Source organism: Rousettus aegyptiacus, unplaced genomic scaffold, assembly GCF_014176215.1.
Source record: "Rousettus aegyptiacus isolate mRouAeg1 unplaced genomic scaffold, mRouAeg1.p scaffold_m13_p_4, whole genome shotgun sequence".
Classification (NCBI taxonomy): Eukaryota; Metazoa; Chordata; class Mammalia; order Chiroptera; family Pteropodidae; genus Rousettus; species Rousettus aegyptiacus.
The window spans coordinates 73,320,222-73,327,966 of record NW_023416307.1 but is presented as its reverse complement, the minus strand read 5'-3'; the positions used below and the strand labels follow the sequence as shown (position 1 = coordinate 73,327,966).

The following is a 7,745-nucleotide window of genomic DNA, read 5'->3' as shown; positions in this document are numbered from 1 at the left end:
TGGATCATAGCCAGACCTGGGAACCACACTCCACCCCTAAAGGGTTGCAGCACAGGATCTGGCCCAGAGAGTGCTACTTTAGGCCCACAATCCAGAACAATATAAAGAACAACAAAATACTACCAGCCTATAGGCAATAAGGGCTAGGACGGCTACTGTCCACTGCCAGGAAGTCCCCAAGGAATTCCACCAAGTTGTCCAGGGATCTTCTTCCACGGCATGGATGTCTTGGACTTCAGCATCTATTTCCTGGAGGGCTACCTGTGCCTGCTCGGCATGATTAGAAATGTAGACACTGCATTCTACATGGAGTAGGGCACAGGTGCCACCGTGGGCAGCAGTTAGAAGGTTGAGGGCCATGCAGTTTTGCAGAACTACTTTCTGCATTTGCATGGTTTCATCCATTAAAAGGGTTATAGCCTGATATGTAGTGTTCAATGCCTATGTCTTGTGCTGGGCTAAAGCTTCTACCTGCAATTCTACATCTAAGGATCTCACCTCTGGAATGAATAACACTGGTGGGTAGAACCACCATGCCACCCGTTTCTGCCAGTGCCAGCGATGATATACGAGATCCCAATTATGAGGCATTTTGGGCAAGGTAGATAATATGCATTCAGCTAAATAGGGATGTCCCCGGGTACAACAGCTGGTCCAATCAGTGGGCAAGCAGGGTCAGCCGTAGTGCCTGCAGACCCAGAGATACCCTGCAGGAAGCCAGTCGGTAGGCTCTGTACCAACATAATGTTGCACATCCCACCAGACCTTGGAAATATTAGCAAGGATGATGTTAGCACACAGCTCGGAGCAGAGGGAGGGGGAGGGGTAGCCACTCCATGATATAGTTGAGCACAGATCTTATTTGCTCTGTGCAGTGAGGGACCTGCTCCCGCACTTCCACATGTTCTCCCATCAGCCATCCCAACCCATTGGAAATGGCATAGTCTATGAAGGGCGGGAAATTGCGATAATCGTGGCTGAGCAGCACCTCCATGGCCTGCCATCACTGGTCCCATTCAGGTGTGGTATTCCAGGTGCATAGACGTATCCAATTCTCAGCTGCGGCTAGAGTAATGTGCCACATCTGTCCCTTGTCCACTTCCACTGGTAGTTCAGTACACACTCAGCAGCAGGAAACATTGTGGACAGCAGTAAATATATGAGTCCAGGCCATGACACTGTTCCCTGTTGTCAGCCTGAGCAATATAATAGAGTAGACAAAGGGACCATTAGTGGCAAGTCCTGTTTTTCTGGGAAGATGCAGGCCACCTGCCCATCTTGAGATAGAATGGTGGCTGAGAGAGGAGCTGCCCCTGGCCTGTGGTACGAGACAGTTTCTCCAAGGGTAGCAGGCATCACAGTATAGAGAAGAATGGGCCAGAGGCTAAGAACAAAACTCCCTGTTAACAGTGAACCCTCTGTCATCATTGGGAGAGACACTCGCAAGGGCATGGGCCAAATGCAAATCTGTTTCTACAGGTATGTCCCCTACTTGGTCAGTGTGGGGGGTTATGCAATTCCTGTATAGAGAGTCTTTACTTAAGACCACAGCCACCTCTCCATGGAATATGTGGATTGCACAGTTACGGGATTGGGGCCAGTGATGGCCTCACTGGCCAGAAGGGCTGCATAAATAGCAGCCAGTAGCTTCTCTATCAGAGAATATCATGCTTTTGTGCCTTTCCATACCTGGGACCAGAAGCCTATTGGTACCTTCCGGGCACTGTGCTTCTGCTACAAGCCCCATCCAAACCCTGCATCACCTACCTGCACCATAAACAGGAATGGAGGGCTAGATCTACTATGCGTAAAGTTTGGGCTTATGCTACAGCTTGCTTTGTAGCTTTAAAGGCCTCTTCTATCTCAAGGGTCCGATCCCATCGGGCACCCTGTTGCACTAGATGGTGCAGGGATCTCATTAAGGAGGTTAAGTGAGGAACGAACACTCTCCAAAACCCCAGCAGTTTTAATAGGTTTGGAGCTGCTTCATGGTTTCAGGTTGGGTATGTGTCTGTATCTTATCGATCACTGCCTCTGGCATTACTTTTGTCTTACCTGACCAGACAACTCCCAAGATTTGACAGAGAAGCCAGGTCCCTTGACCTTGTCCTCGGACTTACTCAACCCCAGTCAGCGAGAGCTTCTCACAGGCTGGTTGCTACTGCTTCTAGTTCTGTAAGAGAATCAGAGGTTAGCATTATATCATCGATATAATGACACACGTTTACTGTGGGTAGTTGTTTCCACATGGCTAAATCTCGAGCTGCTAGACCATGGCACAAGGTAGGGCTGTGCAGATACCCCTGGGGAAGGACAAGACATGTCCACTGTCGCCCTTCCCAGGTGAAGGCAAACTGTTCTTGACTTTCTGGGGATATGGCAATAGAGAAAAAGGTGTTTTCCAAGTCCGCTACATAATGGTATTGTCCAAGTTCATGAGACAGCCGGTTTGTGATGTCCATGACATTTGGTACAGTGGCATGCAGGGGTGGGATAACCTTGTTCAGCTCCTGATAGTCAGCTGTCATGTGCCAGGAGTTGTCAGACTTCTTCACTGGCCACAAGGGGGAGTTGTATGGGCTATGAGTAGGACGAATGACACCAGCTTCTTCCAGCTTCAGAATGGGGCATCTTATTTCCTCATAGCCTCTGGCAGACAATACTGCTTTGTATTCACTACCCCAGTAGCCTGGGGCAACACCAACGGGCAATGGTGTGGATATCACCGGATAATAGTTTTCACAACACTGATATGAAGGCAAAATTCACCAGCAGTGGTATTAGTCAAGCCTCACAAAACATCAGTCCCCAGAATGTACTCCTGTATGGGGGGTATATACATTTGGTATGTCCAATGAGGCAATCTGCTAATACCTAATGTCATAGAGACCTTCCATATGTGAATGATTCGACTCCCATAGCCTTCTATGGTTGCAGTGGGCGCAGAAAACTTGTCCAGATTCCCATAAAGCAGGATGCTGTCAGCACCAGTATTCACGAGAGCTAATATCCTTTGTACATTGTGAGAGAGACCAACATATAGTTGGATCCACACTCTGCCTCAGGTCAACCGGCTCCCCTGCCAACCCGATGTCCCGGCTGAATCCCTAATCAGGGAAACAATCTGCCAGCCGCATCTCACAGGTTGTGGCTTTCCCAGAAATAGGAGTGAACCGCTGGTCAGGGCGCAGCTGATTCCACAGTGCGAGCAGCACTTCATTAAGTTGCCGCTCCATCTTTTCTGCAGTGACCCCTGCTGCGAGATCAAAATACATTTGCCTGCGACTCACTTTCATGGCTTTTTGGGCGGGCGCTGCTCCACTCCCCCTTTTCAGCCATGCTTCCGACCATACTATAACCGATTGGGGAGTGCAGGAGGTGGTACAGCACGCACTTGGGTGGACTGCTGCTCCTTGTGTTTCATTTCCACATCCCCCAGCCTTGCCATGGCAGACATTACTTCATGGATCCACCTATTTACATAAGAGGCCGGTGGTGCTACCATAAAGCCAAGGTACCAGCAGGGTCAGAGGTAAAGATCAAGTTCTTCATACGGGTTGTAAATACCTCCTCATCAAGTCTAGTGTACTGGGCACAAAATATCATCTGTCGCATGCCCATTTCCCGAATTATCTGAACCACATCTAAGTACGTGGTCCATCTGCTCACTGTCTCTGGCAGCTCCCCGGGGTGGCTCATACTGTCCGTGCAGCGGACATGAGCCAGTTAATGAGGGAGTGGTTCCCTGCACCCCGCACCACAAGTGCCACATTCTGGAAGTGCTGCCAGAGGGACAGTGTCACCGTTACGGAGGCCAGCTGAGCCATCTCTTCCGGAGATAATTCAGTCCCTTCAGCCTCGTCATCCCACAGCCACAGCAGCCACCCCAGAACTGTCTCCTGGCCTCTGTTGTACCTATTTCGTCAGGTCCCGGAGTTCCACAGGGGTGTACTGGATCAAGGTGGTATGCTTTCTAGCTTGGGTGGGGGGCGCCACCAGCTTTCTCCCTCACCCCCCCCCAAATATGTCTGCTCTACTTCAACACCCTGCCGTGTCACTGGTGGCGCCTGGCGCAGTATGCCGACAGGCTTCCAGACCAGGACGGTGGCAGCGATGCGTCAAGGCCCTGCAGTGTGAGTTCCTCTGCAGCCAGCCGCCTTTCTTCTGATGTTTCAATTGTTGCACCCGCTGAGCCTGGTCCTGAACCTCCAGGATGGCCTGCCACAGCACCGCCAGGAACATCCAGACCACCCAACTCATTACCTCTAGGTGAGCAGTCTGGACATTTGGCTCCAGCAACTTCAGAGCTTTCTGAATGTCCTCTGGACGTGGTTTCACTCCATCCCAACCCTCCAGGGAAGTCCACCTAGCCAGATACGCTGCACCGGATACCACTTGGAAGCAGGGGTCCACATGTCCTCCACCCAGGTATCCTCCACCCTGGGACTGTCCCAAGCTCTGGAGCTATACTCTCTTCATCCTGCCCACTCCGCCATGTGTCAGCGCCGGACTGATCAAGAAGGGAAGGGTTGGGTGGTGAGATGCCCAACTGAAAGATGCACGAGAAGCTGACATGAGAATGAAGTGGCAGGCACCAACTTTACTGCGGGGAGAGCACGTTTCTGGGCTTGCGGACTGCATGGGCTTTATATATGTCAGAGAACAAGAGTGGCATTCTGCCACAAATGCGTAAAAAACAGTAAGCTGAGTCAAAATTGCATAATTTAGGCACAGGCGCCTCATTACATTAATGTAACATTTTTAATTCAGAGCCTTACCCCTAGCCACGAACCTGGATCACAGCCAGACCTGGGACCCAAAAAAGTTAAATTAAATTTAAAAAGCTAATACTTACATTTATATTTCAATGACAAAAATCTAACCAAAAAGTCTCAAATAAAGGAATACAATAATTCATCAGAAAGAAGTAAAGATTTTAAAAAGTCCTTTAATGAATATTTGAAGATGTTTTATTATCTATTTTTATGGAAGAAATGGAAAAACATTATGGGCAAGTCTTCAACAAAACTCAAAGAAATCACATCACTATTTAGGTATTCCATATGTCATGAACATGAATTGTGTACTTTTATTTGAATAGTTTATCATATTTGTGACAGGGATACGTAACAGTTAACCATTTAAAACTTACAAATACTGAGAATTAGTATAATGACTTACAGTACTAATTTATATTTATAATTTTAATCTCTTAAAGTTGTATTACTTTTTATAGCTAGTCTTCTTTTCAGAGCTTATGATAAATAAATGTTCATTAAACTATATTTTGATATGGAGGTCACAACTTCTCACTAAAAGGAGAAATATGTCACGAACTATTCAAAAGAGGTAAATTTACATTATTCTCTAATGTAAATTTTCTTTTCTTTAATGTATAACTTAAATCCTATAGAGGGAAAAGAATAATATACTCTATTATAGTAGGGAGGGGGTAATTCTTACCTACCTGAATATTGTAATTTTATTTTGTTATGTATAAGCAGGTTGAGATTACAATATCATCAAGCATACTTTGAATAAAAAGAGTCTGTAGCCAAAATATGGATTATTTATTATTATTATGCACTTATATTCAAAGCTATGTCTATGTGTGCTATATTTTCTCAGAATTTATATACTCTTCCTAAGAGAGTGATTTATATGATGACATATCCATACTTCTGAGAAGATTTTTCCTTATGCATTGAATATATAGTAAAATATTATAATATTTTCCAAAGCTCTTTGAAAATAAATTATAAGAAGAAAACATTATTACATAGGGAAAGATGCATGTCCATGCATTACACTAGGCTTATTATCTTTTATTTTAGATCCTTATAGCCAGATTTCATACTGTCTCAGTACATAATAAATTATGCAGGTTGTACTCTTTCTGATAGTTATTCTTAAAGTTGCATGTCTTATAAAAATTGCTTAAACTTTGTATGTTATTTTTCATATATTGCTTCCTGAATGAGTTTTTTTTTTTTCCTATTTGTATGTATTGAAGCTACCCATAGTCTGTTTGTGTATTGAGAAACTCATATGCAAAGACTTTAAAGTGAATGTTAGTTATTTATCTTATGACTTTTAAAATCCTTTCATTTTCTGTCTTTTGAATCCTCCATAACAATGTGGATATTATTTTCGTATTTATAGGCAAAGTTAACTATAGAAATTTATAATAAAATAAACCATTTATTTATCCTTTTAACAATTTATTAAACACTAATATGGAACCCTATGTAGATACACAGGTCAATGTAATATATGTCTATAAAAAATTTTTCCAATGCCAAGTTAGCCCTTATGAATACATGACAGTCTATAAAATAACAACAACAACGAAAAACTACAAATAAATAAAGAAAACAAATTTGAGGACACAAAATAGATACCTAGTAGCTAATACCTAAACTCATGAAATTTTTAAAGAAAATTTCCCTCAGTGCTTCCTTTAGTTGAATATGTTTATAGTTTTATTGATATTTTAATTCTTGTTTTCTGGATTCGGGGTGCATAAGATTACACCAAGTATTTTCAAGGACCTGGGTATATGATATCTAAGTTTCAAATGATATATTTCATCTGGCTGCTAGACTCACAGTGAAGATGCAAAAAGTTACAGCTGAATCCTTGACAGTGAGGAAGGAGTAAAGACTAAAAGAATCAGGGCTTCCTATAAGTAGACTTGAAATTTAGAGCAGAAATCTGAATTTTCTAAGAGCACTAAAGATAATTCTGAAGCAGATGAATTTCAGTCCACACTTTGGGAAACACTGTTCTAAAAGACAAGTAAAATTTACAAAGAAAAATATATGTGGGATCCATGGGAGACAGGTGTTAAAAATGTTAAACATTTCAGATACAATAGTAATTCAAGAGTAGAGAAGAATTTTAATAGATGTTTCACAACTTGGGCCATATTTGAGTGTTCTGAATACCAATCTAAGGAATTTGAGCTTAATTCTGTCCTGTTGGAAAACTACTTTACTTCAGTAAGTGACTTGCTATTCAAGATGTACTTTAAGACTAATCTGTTACTACTTCTCTGGTTGAGTACAGAGGAACAAGAGTGAAGTCAGGAAGATCATTTAGGAAACCAGGACAATAATTAAATGAAGGGGTGGTCTCCTGGTATTTATTGATTAAGGGTGAAGAGAAACAAAAACATCATTGTTATTGAAAAGATGACCAAAATCGATAGGATTCTACGTATAGAAGAGAAAAAAAGAGGTGTAAACTGACTTTAAGATTTAAAGTTTACAAATTTGATTGTGTTGCTCAATAGAGAAAAAAAAAAACTAGTTCCAGTTTCATGGATCTTATGTTTTAGACATATTTTTATTTCCATGTGGAATAATTCAGCAAGAATCATAGATGTATTATTATAGTTTAGAAGGAAATTAGGATTTAAAATAGAGTTAAAAGTAATTTCCATAACAGTAAGACTCAAAACATCAAGATGAAGTGCTGGTTTCAAATGTATAAATTGACCTCTACTTTATATCTATTTCTTCTGCCTCAGGGTAACTTTAAGTCACCCCTGTGAATAGCAGTGTATCTGGAGGGAGGAAGAGGGGGAGGAGGAGGAGGAAAAAAAGAAGGAGGAGGAGGAGAAAAAATAAAACAAATTTGACTCAATATATTTTTATCTGCTAACTCCTGTGCTCAGGAACAAAATAAGCACACCAGTATCTGCTCTTTATTAGAATGCATGAAACAATACTCTCAGTTTCAGA

At 42.5% G+C, this 7,745-nt stretch overlaps 1 pseudogene; it reads right to left on the bottom strand.

The window, feature by feature from the left end:
* Positions 1–2,144: 2,144 nt before the first annotated feature.
* Positions 2,145–3,827, bottom strand: LOC118601724 (annotated as a pseudogene).
* Between the last annotated feature and the right edge of the window lie 3,918 nt (positions 3,828–7,745).